Source organism: Homalodisca vitripennis, chromosome 8 (genome assembly GCF_021130785.1).
Source record: "Homalodisca vitripennis isolate AUS2020 chromosome 8, UT_GWSS_2.1, whole genome shotgun sequence".
NCBI lineage: Eukaryota > Metazoa > Arthropoda > Insecta > Hemiptera > Cicadellidae > Homalodisca > Homalodisca vitripennis.
The window spans coordinates 104,059,883-104,070,852 of NC_060214.1; the positions used below are offsets into that span (position 1 = coordinate 104,059,883).

The 10,970-nt window shown below is 33.9% G+C and overlaps 1 protein-coding gene across 1 annotated transcript in view; it reads right to left on the reverse strand.

The window, feature by feature from the left end:
* Positions 1-10,168, reverse strand: part of LOC124368297 — a 36,916-nt gene extending 26,748 nt beyond the window's left edge. Inside the window, exon 1 of the mRNA XM_046825570.1 lies at positions 10,015-10,168. The gene's annotated coding sequence lies outside the window, so the exon portion shown is untranslated. The remainder of the gene's footprint in view (positions 1-10,014) is intronic.
* Positions 10,169-10,970: the final 802 nt, after the last annotated feature.

The following is a 10,970-nucleotide window of genomic DNA, read 5'->3' on the forward strand; positions in this document are numbered from 1 at the left end:
TAACGGTTGTTGTCGGACATGTCGCCATGCCAATGTCTAAGCCATTGACCTCTACAAACATCAAATTGATAAAAGCAGTTTCCATAAACCAATAAACCATTACTCAAATGTTTTACTTGATTACTAGGATGACTCATTTTAACTGTTAGTTTTAACCCTGCGCTACTCGCGTGATGTTTTGTTACGCTAATACTCGCATTGGCTACAGTTGTACCCCACGACAATTTTTTTTTTTTGTACAGTGACATTTAAACTTTAACACTGTTTTAGATATTTTTTATTATTTCCAACATATAATCTTACTTAAATTAATATTTCAATGTATTACACAACAACAATTTTTAAATAAAAAAATAAAAATTGTAAAGTTACGTTATTTTGTATTTTAACTGGTTTAAAAAATTGCCTATCTTTAAGGTCGTAAAAACTTAAAAAAAGTTCAGGACATGAAATGATGGAAAAATACTTCACTTATAAACATATTTATTACAAAATCAATAAAATATATAAATTAGTTTTAAATTGCTTATTTACATAAAAGTCAATATCTTACCATTATATATACATTTCTGAATCTTTTTCATTTTACAAAAACTCTTGAATTTACATTATAAGGTTCATATTGTTGTAGACTATAACATAAAACTCTTTATTCACTGTTGAGACAGGAAATGACAAACAAACGAAGAGTGGGTCAGGGTAAATCTTGTAGCCACATTTATCACAGCATTTCCGTGTAGATTTATCACGTGCTCTGCCACATAAATAGCAACTGCCTACTCTGTTGTCTTGTGGGATAGGTTGGCGTCTAGGTACTTCTATTCCCAAAATTCGCCTAGCTCGAATTTTCATTTCAGTGGGTAACACTGAGGATTCCAGGCGTTTTCTGATCTGGGGATGAATAAGTTCCCAAGCAAGATGGTCTAGAAAATTCCCTTCTAGGCATTGAAGTGTCCATATTGTTGAAACTTATAGATGCGTGAAGCGTTTATTGCTGCATTATTCACAAGCCCAAAAAAAATTACCATACACCAGGTGTATTCTTGGTGTTTCTTGATACATCATACTTAGCACACATTTGGTCAACTACATCGACTCCAACCTATGTACGATTGTAGAATATAACTATTTCTGGCTTTTTCAACTCCCCACTGTCTAGATCAATGGTTTGGTCACTGTGCATTGTCGGAGAGTAGGACGACTGCCTTATTTTTCTTCGGGCAATAAGATACAAGAGTCTTTTTTTTGTGGTGTGCAAATATTGAGGAATATAATTCTCGGCATTTATTTGCCTTAAGATCTTCGGGTATGCCATTCTGTTAGACCTCATCGTACCAACAATAGTCAACTGTTTTTCTTCAAATAATTTTTCAGCCAAAGGTATTGAAGTAAACCAGTTGTCCATTGTAATATTCCGATTTGTTCCTGCAACAAGCTCACAAATTCGAAAGTGTTACGTCCTCTGCAGACTGTGACACATTGAAAGGTCCTGGATGCTGCTTAGCCACATAAACTTCTAAATTACACACATACATGGTGTTTGCACAAACTAAGGCAAACACATTGATCCCATATTTTCCTGGTTTACTTGGAATGTAAATCTTGAATTGGCAGTTGCCTCTAAACTTCAACAATTGTTCGTCAACAGTGCAATACTCACAGGGTGTAAAGAACGTCCTAAATTTCTGCACAATCACTCTCTTCTGTTTGTCCTTTGAATAAAAAATATTACCTAAAGGAGTATTATTTTCATCATCACACTCACTCATGTCCTGGTGGACTTGAAGGGGCAGTAGGCGCCATTTCTGCATCTTCTTCATCGGTAAATGGATTTCTTCTTCCACATGATCTACTTCTCCATCATCACTGTCCACGGCAATGCAATCCTCCTCATCGCAACTTAAAGGATTGTCAAACTCATCAAGAATATCTCGTTTGGTTAATCTGGCACGCTTCGGATTACTCATGACACAAACACCGCACGGGCTACAGTTGTAGCCCAGATCACTTTGAAGTAAAAACCACATGGACACCTTTACTCTATGAAGTGCAAGAGCACACTGGCTGGACTGAGCAGATATTGGTTTGAAGTACTGAGGCTCCGCCCCTCCTAGGAACACAGCGCTCCTTGTAGTAGGTAAACAAATTACACTGGGCTACATATGTAGCCCGCGCGAGCACCGCAGGGTTAAACATTTGTAATATGCAATCATATTTTATTCGGAATATGAGGTTATTCGGAAGTCCATGAAATTTTATATGAACATTGTTAACGCCCCATGTTTAACATATAGGCCTATTCCTATTTCGAAAATCCTTGCAGCCTAAGTCCGACAGGTTTCTAAAGTTGCGAAAATTTCAATCTTAGTCTCTAAAGTTACATTATAACAAACATATCTTATTAGTTGAAAGAGAATATTAAATGTAATCGACTGTTCTGTGTAAACATTCTTTTACGACAGTACAACCATATATTTAACTAATTTAACCACTATTTTAAATTTGTTTACATTTATCATCTTGAAAGCATAGAGTAAGCTTGAAAGTACCAACACTTTTTAACTTAAAAATTTTCTGCAACCGCTTTGAACAGCGAGTAAGAAAATATCCAGAAAAGAAAATTGAAATTTTAAGTAAAAATCTACTTTTAACTAAACATATTAGCAAATATCAAGTATGCAGTGCTTGGTCAGTACTGTAATGCAGATATCGAAGAAACAGTTACTATCTAACTTTCAGTATAAAATTGAAGACTGTTATAAAAACCATCTTATTTGTCTTTTGACAAAAGTAGGCATCTAAGATCTGTGTAAGTATGTGTATTTTCTTGATCGGCGAAACCAGGCAAAATCAACTATGGCACAAAAAATATTAAGACCAGAGTAAATTACAATAGTCATAAAATTACAGGTTTTGACATATTTTCTTGATCGTGGCAACAAAACAAACTAAACTTTGAAAACTTTGACGTCGAAAATATAATTCAGTCGAACCAGATATGCTCGTACACGTACAAAGCCTACGATATTGCGTGGGAAGCCGCGGATAAGTGCTAGTGCTTGATAGTGGGAAGTTTTGGGCTTTAGCCTTGATATTTCTAAAAATAACTCCAAAGTAGTAGACTTCAGCAATGTTACTTAAATATAAATAACATTGTTATCAGAAAGCGTTCCATGATGGTGTCCCTAAAAATCCCTTCTCAATCGAATACAGTCATCTGTTGAAACTACGAACTGCGACCTGAGGTAAGTAACATTACTAAGAATATTGTTTAGTTCTTAGTTACTTTAAAATCTACTATTGCTAACTTTGATTTAATATGTCTATAGTCATGTATAGATCAGTTCACTTTTTCGCAAGTATAAAACAAGTGTTTTAGTATTTGACACCAGAAGAAGAGGATAGATACTTCTCATAAGTGGTGCTTCTTTCATTTTAACACTTAACTATGGTACAGCACAGTACAAGATTGCTAGATATGAGCGCAAGCACCTGTCAATCATGACCATAACATCTTAACAAAGAATTCAATAATAGTGGCAGTACAACCAGTTAGTTACCCAGACACTTGTATTAATAGGTTACATAATATCTTGCTGTTAGAGCTCCATATGTATCATACAATATAAGATAGAAAGATATACATTTAATAATAGCCCAGCAAGTGTCTCCTACGGAAAGAACACTGAGGCTACAGTCGGCATCTGCGGACCTGTGAATACCAGGACAACGTAACTGTATCCTCAGGAAAGTATCGATGGCTTCTGACCTTGTTCGATTCTTAAATAACACGTTTATATAATCTATACTTCAATAAAGATATCTTAGCTATATTTCTTTCAAAGAAAATTAATTTAGCCAAACAAAATCCATGTTTTCAGAATTCACCCAAAAATAACAAGAATACGGGAATGACAAATGTGGGAAAAGGCACAACATATCTTTTTTTGTTCTCTTAGGACAAGGAGCTTAGTAATTGCACCTAGTCGTAAAATAACCATTGCGCTGCTTTCGGAGTGACAGGATGGATAAGGTTTGGGGTAGGGGCCACCTCCTGTCGAGATCCTCGAGGAAGAATATATTGCATTAATCTCAGTCATGTCCCTATGAAAAGAAGGGGAAGCCAGCTCTGTAGCAGCCTCTCTAGTCAAATCAGGCAGGGGGTGTCATGCCCTTACGTCTCGGTTAGCAGGGACTTCGACTCTCATGGAACCCCACCAACTCCAACAGACATCTCCTGCAGTAGACTAGACCTATCGAACTACTCTCGCCATTTGCTGTTAGTCATGTACTGCTCCTGGACATCCATAAGGTTGCCAAGATTTAAGTGACACATCGGTTTTTACTGTGTCCCGTGCGGGTTCAACGGGAGAATGTATAGACCAGATAGACGTGAAAACTCCTGAGTACACAAAATATCTTATAAGCCTTTATTAACGATACAATAAATAATTTCAAACATCACCCGCATATAAAAAACCAATGTATATATCTCATCACACACGGAGTTTACTGTTTCCAGCAAAATAAAAATACTTTAGGATCTGCAAAACATTTTTGAAGAGTTAAAAATAAAGGGTCATGATGATACAACAACGTTAAAATCTTAGAAAATTAGTGAACCAGATCAGTCAGAGGATCCGAACATCACACCAATAGTCACCAACGCGACTGTTTTGATTGCACAACGCTGTACGAGCTCATAGATAGGCTCACGGTAACTAGAACTAGACGGTAGGGCTCACGCGCATCTGGCTGTGAGGCCGTGACGTCATCTGTACCTAGCCGGCCGCGCCGTCCACTATGTATGCCTAGCTCCTCTGCTCTAATCCTAACAGGAAGCGATTTTATCAAGCTTATGGTTGGCTTTTCGTGTTTACCTTACTTAGACTATTATTATTTTACTAACACTGACTCAGATGTAAAGAAATTTGTTTTGAAATTAATTATTATATTAAGTTTTGTACGCTAAGTTAGTTACTACTGAAGAACTACTTAGGGTAATTGATTTTAAAATCTTAAAATATTTTATAAGTACAATCAAACTTTAATTTTTTTTCATTTCAAATCTTCCGAAAAGGTTCAGGGGGTTAAATAATAATTTCATTAAATTGAGATTTTTTCATATGCAGTATTTAAAATATTATTGAAAAATCTTCTACATAACAGATGTTCTACAGAACATCTTTATTACACTTCACTGTTAGTAAATATTTAATAACCTTCGGTTTTCTAAAAGGACTCCTTGAATAAACCCTGTTAAAACTTCTAATTGAAATCATAGCCTAAATTTGAAAAGGCAATAGTTTTTTTATACCTAATGTTACTTTGGCAGAAGAACAAAGATCATACAGCTTATTTAAAATAACATCCTGTAAATTGAGATTGCTATATGCAGTATTTTATTATTGATCCATACCGCACTTTTTAACTTCACTGTTAGTAGGTTATTTAGATTCTTGAATTCAATACATCAAAACTGTCATTGTAAACTTTAATGAAATCAAGCCTACAATAGTTCGTTACCCTGGGAACAAAGATCATACAACTTATTTAAAATACATATTGCCTGTAAACTGCTAGTTCCCGGTACGGTATTATTCTTAATTCAATACATCCTCATTGTGTGTTTATGTCAACTACAAAATGGTCGTTACCTGGGAATTAATACATTGCTTAGTTTGACAGCAGTTCAAACGCTTTTCTTAATCCGTTCACTTGTACTAATAAAATGATTTTCTGGTTATCTTATACGCTTATCAAAAGTTTACTAAATCAAACATATCTTAGATACTTGCTTAAGTTGCTCCTCAAACGTGAACTGAATCCTTCGTCTAATAGGTGGTTTCTTGTTAGTTTTAACAGATGAGGAACATCATAGAATGCCCAAATCTTACGACTTTCTGTGCATGGATTAGCTATATAAGACGTTTGATGACTTAAACTCAAGCTCATTCCAAGTTTCCTACTAGGACCGTCTCCCATGTCGCTTACAAAAGCACGTATACGAAACCCTGACTCTTCAATCAACTTCAAAAAAATAGTTCAACCGTTACACTTTGGTCGAATTGATAGTAAATAGGCTGTTTCCAATTAATACTTAGGCTTCTAATAATAATTACTTGAAACACTTACATGTGGCCCTCTAGACATGCCTTGGGCGGCGTCGTAGCAAACATCGATTTCACCTTCATCTCGTCAAAGCACATAACAACGTCTTTGTGAAAATTCATCGCTCCAAAACTGCCGATTGTATTTTGAGTAAATTTAAACTTATATCTAAAAATCCAGGAGGAGTATGGATCTGTGACAACCGTCTTCCTATAGTAGCCTCGCTTGGTAAGGGGTATTTTAAAGTATCTTTAACATACGCAAAGGCTTTTTTGAAATACACCTAATCGTGACAGCTTTTGCAACGTCTTCACTAGACCAATTTGTACATTTTGCTTTTAAAAGTTGTTGACCTTTTAGAAAATAGCTGTTCATATTTCATTAAATCATGTTTTAATTTAGTTATAACTTGTTGGGCACATTTTAGTTGTTCTGTTAAAAAACTGATATTTTCTTTTAGTTCTTTGTTTTCGTTTATTAATTGGATGTTCTGCACGATTTTCAGACTGTAGTTTCGTCTAAGGCTCCTGTAATTTCGCTGCTTCTTTCTTCTGAATTTTCTATTAACGATTTTTACAGTTTTCTCACAATTACGTTTATCTGCACGAATTTTTCTTTCAATGGATCCCAAAGTGGCGGTTGAAGTTGGAACTGTTGATATTTTTGTGTTGGTACAGAGGAATCTTTCAGTTTACGTCTGGTTGGTAGGCCTTGATAATTCCGATTTCAAATCTCTTTCATAATCACTTTCCAAGAAATGTTCCGAGCAAATTCAGGCTGTTTTACTGTTGAATTCTTCTTTTCGTTTTCAAAAATGCTGCCATTGTTTGTGAAGGTCTTTGTCCTTTGGAAAAACGTGAAATGGACAATTATCCGAATGGTTTGTACAACCGGCAACGGCACAACACGGCATTTTAAAGACAGATAAATACTCAGTCTACCGATAAAATTCAGTAAAACAGTCCGAACACTACAAGCAACTAACAACACTAGAGTCCCAAACGGTTCTGATTTCTATTATCTATTTCGAATTAATGAGCACTTAGGTTATTGTTTAAGATAATGTTCAATAGTAGCCTACATGGCAACTATCCTAACTTATAATTATAACATACAAATTCTATTTATTTGATTAAGGCTGATGGAAAATGCAATAAACCAAATATAATGTTACAGAACACTGTTGTTGGTTTAAATTTTAAAATACAAAAGATTCAATTTTAAAACCATATTTAATGGTTGTTTTTGTATTTGGGAGTCCCTAAAGATCATTATTTAACAAAATATGCTAAGTCTCGAATATTTGGAAGAGTTTGTATTTTGTCTCGTAAATGTTTGTATGAATGAATGAATACAATCAAAAATATGAGTGAGTAAACATATGTTAAAAAGTACAATTAGCATGAGAATACCATTTAAAACTATAAAATTTCTAAATTTTGCAAGTAGGGCGTTTTTTTTTAACTTTTTTAACTTCTCGGACGTTTAATCCCCTCAAATTGTTTTCTATCTACGCCACTGCATGTAACGAGGTTACTTTGTTACATTGGACTTCCTTACACCTTGTGGGCCTTTCGATAGTCCGTTGCATTGGTTTATTTGTATGCAGACAATATTAATTGCCATTAATTACGTTGTAAAATAAAGGTTTAATGAAATAAATGTAATTGTTCTGCATCCTGCAACAACCAGCTTGTAAATGTAATTTCAATATATGTATGTTGTACCAAACTACTAAAATTTGTATAACTCGGAGTATAAGCGGAAAACACAGTGGTAAATATTAATAGGTTTGCCAGGTACTAAACTAAATTACATCCAGAAGAGTACCTATGGAGCGTGAGACAGCTCTTTCACTATTCTAATACACGGGCTATCTGTAGATGGCAGGAGAGGCCCCTTCAATTCCACCATTTGTTTCCGAGATTGCTGATCAGCTCATCTGGGTGGGCCTTGAGGAGGTCGTGAACGCTCTTCACAATCCCCCCCACCAGTTCATGACTCGCCCACCGCCGCTCTCCCAGTCCAAGTCAACGGTTATAAAAATTATAGTGTACAAACACGGAAAGTTCCGTGATATATTGTTAGTGCTTTACATTATATACAGTATGATAAACATGATTTTATACAAAAATAGTAACATATATTAACATACATAACATATATTAACATACATAACATATATTAGGGCATTGTATTAAGATTTGCAAGAAGCCTATATAAATTTAGTGGTGTGAATACGTCGAGTTTATTGATAATTTGACAGATATTAAATGCAAACGTCATTAAATATGAACAATCGAATTAAATTTTATAAATCAGTGATGTAATAAGTTGAAATTGTCAAAAGTTTATAACATATAGGTTTCCTTACATTTCCAATTTTCATTCCTGATACTACTTCCACATTGAAACACTTGTAATATTGCCCATATATATATATATATATATATATATATATATATATATATATATATATATATATATATATCTCGGGTGAGTTTTTTAAAGTGATCCAATAGCTAACTTTTTAATTACACGACTTAGCACCACACTTTAAATTAGGAACTTGCTCAATTTTAAGTTTAACTCAGGAATACACTTTCAAATTTTTTGAAGATGGCCGCCCCAATATGGTGGCCAACTTTAAAATCTTTTATGGAACACCCTGTAGTATTTTATGTTGTTTTTAGATTCTACTCTACAAAATAAGACATTTTTGCTATTGGGAGTTTTTCAATATCTCTAATGGTTCAGAAGCTACGTGGACTGGAAGTTTTCGTCATCAGTGGCATGAACTCTTAAAGCACGTTTAATTGATGTTAGGTTTTATTTGTGTTGTTAGTGTTTTGTTATGTGTGTAGTTTGTATGTGTTTTGATATTAGACATATTTTACGCTGAGCATTAATCATTTTGCTTTGATATTTATTTAACTTTTCGACTAAATGTTTAGTAAAAAAAGAAATAAGGAAATATAAATAAAAGAAAGGAATCACAAATATTACAAGTAAAATTTACTTTTATAGTGTAACTGAGAAGGTCATGGACAGATACTTTTAAGTGGAGCCTCTTCTGAAAATTTGTAGATACTAATAAATAATCAGATCATGCAAATATTGTCTCACATCAAATGTATTCGCTGAACTACACATAGCTCCTTATATTTATGAATAAGAACGTAGGCTAAACAAAATGTATGGTACATTATAGGCCTACGCTGTAACTTAACTCGTTAAAACCCATTTTAAATGTAAACGGATACAGTTAAACAGAGCTTTTGTGTTCATGCTGATTGTTTAAATTACATTTCATGAATGAATTTGTGATACAATGGTTACTTTATATAGCCCATCCTTTATATGCTTATAAACTGAGATAAGTAATGTTTTAAGTTATGAGAAAATTACACTCAAATAAACTAAGGTTTATCACATGATATTCTATTAAGAATTTTATCATTTTTACAGTTTCAACAATAACAACCCGGTCAGATAAATCGTGACATTCAGTCCGATAAACCTCTACTGTGCCTGCCTGCAGCTGCTTGAGTGGCAGGATACTGTAAACTGACTTCCTGGGACTAAACTGACAATTTAAATGAATATTTCTCTCTTTGGGAATATAATACTGTACATCAGTATGAAAATATATAAGGAAAAGGACTTGCTTATAAGACTCCGTTAATTGTCTTTGAAGAATCTTACACGATTATAATAGATTACATTCACTTAGGAATATCACGGTGTTCTGCCTCTTCCTAAATAAAAACTCAAAAATTATATATAACCTATATACGTGAATAATATTGCCTTCATACCAATAACAGTCCACCTTTGGACATACCTTGTTAATAAAATTCACAATTTATTGGCCATTACGTCTATTATGCACTGATAACTAACCTGTCACCGATGTTGTGTTGAAATGACAAGAAGATAGAGAAGGCAGGAAACAATAATTTCGCAACACTGCCGTGAAGAACTGCCTGGGACTGACAGAGAGGGGAGAGGGAATTTCCAAGTCAGCTGTGGCACATAACAAGTGTGTTGGCAAGTGGACAACAGCTGGCAACCAACACTGCTAGCGACACCTGTTGCTGTTTTGTTAAACTAATACAGTAGAGTTACAGTTTGTAAGCTAAACGCAGTCCTTCAATAGGCACTGTTTATTTCACACAAAACTGATTCTAATTAAATGCTGACAGGAAAAGAAAGAAATGTTTAAAGCTACTTAAAGTTGAATTACGTAAACCATATTTTACAGCCTTACATGATTTATTCATCTAAAGTAAACAAATCGCTGTTCCAATTTACTGTAATAGCTTAATTAATAACTGATATAAAATGGAAGTATTTTTTTTATAGATTAAAAATATATCCTCCATTTAAATAAATATCCCTTTCATGTTGAGCTTTAATTTACAGTAAATTTTTCATTTTCAAACGTAAACATAAATTTATATTCGTTAATTTTTATTTTGTAAACTTAATGTGGTGTCATTAGTTTTTTGCGTATTTTAAAAATTTTAAAGTCACAGTGATTTAAGGTAACTTTTGTGAACTAAATATAGAAATTACATTTTTCATTACCTCAGGACAATTTATAAGCTTTTAAAGTAGGGAATTTGGGAATTTTTTCCAAACATTTTGCGATGACGTTTTAACAGGTCAACAAGAAGCCTTCTAACGTTTTTATAATGACGCTATACAAACCAAATCAAACGCTAACATTTAAACTTGTAATCAGTGAAAATGTGTTTAAAGGATCATTAAAGTATGTTTATTGTGTTGTTGCGAGAAGTCATTTACAGAGATAGCCTCAGTATCTTTATCAAACGACATAAGTGATGCAATCTAGC